This window comes from Ornithorhynchus anatinus, chromosome 4 (assembly GCF_004115215.2).
Source record: "Ornithorhynchus anatinus isolate Pmale09 chromosome 4, mOrnAna1.pri.v4, whole genome shotgun sequence".
In the NCBI taxonomy this organism is placed as follows: Eukaryota; Metazoa; Chordata; class Mammalia; order Monotremata; family Ornithorhynchidae; genus Ornithorhynchus; species Ornithorhynchus anatinus.
In genome coordinates, this window is record NC_041731.1 from 123,506,410 (window position 1) to 123,507,944 (window position 1,535).

A 1,535-nucleotide genomic window follows, 5' to 3' on the forward strand; every position below is an offset into this window, starting at 1 on the left:
CAGTCCCATTTTACAGGTAAGGTAACTGAGACACAGGGAAGTTAAGTGACTTGCCCAAAGTCACACAGCTGACAGGCAGCAGAGCAGGGATTAGAACCCATGACCTCTGACTCCCAAGCCTGTGCTCTTTCCACTGAGCCACACTGCTTCCCTGTGTACTCTCTCAAACACTTGGTACTCAGTCTTATCTTTTGCGGTTAAGTCATTTCCAGGCCATAACAACACCACAGACACATCTCACCTAGAACACCCTCTCTCCATTTGCAATCTTCCTGATAGTGGATCCATAGAGTTTTCTTGGTAAAAATGTGGAAGTGGTTTACCATTCCCTCTTTCTGCACAGTAAACCCGAGTCTCTGCCCTCGACAATCTCTCGTGCCTCTGCTGCCCAGCATGGGTGAATTTTGACTTGTAGCAGATGGTCTTCCCCTCGCTAGCCACTGGCCAAGCTAGGAATGGAATGCACAGGCCTCTGCTTGACTCTCCCTCCTATAGCCGAGACTGGTAGACTACTGAAAACTCTCCAGGTGCGACCCTGAGAAGGGTGGTACTCAGTAGGTGCTCAGGAAATAGCATTGATTGAATTGAGGAGAAAACTGCAAGCCAATTTCAGCAGGAGTCAAGAGCTGGAAACCAGCCACAATCATATCCTACAGTGTATTCCGGTGAAGGAGAATGTGATCCATTCTTTATCCTCGGTATTTTCATTTTAATATTTTCTTTCTCACACCTTGAGGCTTGTATATAGACATTCTCTACCCAGCTTCAGTACAAGAACATTTTTCTGGGGTTTTGAAACAGAGTGAATAATCCTCATTATTTAAAATACATCCAGTGAACAATCTTTCCATTTTGCTCCTGATTCAGGTTAAACAATAGTAACCAGAATACGCTGTGTACACAATTATATTTATTGAGAAATATTTGTTGAAAACAAAATGAATCAAATTTGTATTCACAGAATTCTCTTTCAGATGATGCTATTTGATGGTGGAAGCTATAATGATAATGATTATGGTATTTGTTAAGCCCTTACTATGTGCCCAACACTGTTCTAAGCACTGGGCTAGATACAAGATCTTCAGGTTGTCCCACGTGTGGCTTACAGTCTTAATCCCCATTTTACAGATTAAGTAACTGAGGCACAGAGAAGTGAAGTGACTTGCCCAAGTCACACCGCTTATAAGTGATGGAGCCAGAGTTGGATCCCACGACCTCTGATTCCCAAGCCACTTGTGGAAGATGGACTTTCTGTGTGAAGGTAAGTCTGTGTTTTGCTCCTCTGCTGTAGTTTTGCAATTTTGGAATTGTTGATACATAAGATTCTGGAACATACAAACTCTATGTGGGGAAAAATAATGGAAGAAAAGCAGAAAGGACCGGAGGGGCAGCTATAGAGAAGCTAGCGATAGGTTTTGACAAGCGGAGAGATGTGCACTGATCCAGGCTTCACAGGATAATCTCTGGAGCATTGTGTGTTGTTATAGATTCATTTATTCAACTGTACTTATGGAGGGCTCACTATGGGCAAAGCA

The 1,535-nt window shown here is 43.1% G+C and overlaps 1 non-coding gene across 1 annotated transcript; it reads right to left on the reverse strand.

The window, feature by feature from the left end:
• Window positions 1–407: 407 nt before the first annotated feature.
• LOC114811746 lies at window positions 408–545 on the reverse strand. The gene has a single exon (XR_003759442.1). It is a non-coding gene; the product is annotated as a small nucleolar RNA SNORA7 (small nucleolar RNA).
• Between the last annotated feature and the right edge of the window lie 990 nt (window positions 546–1,535).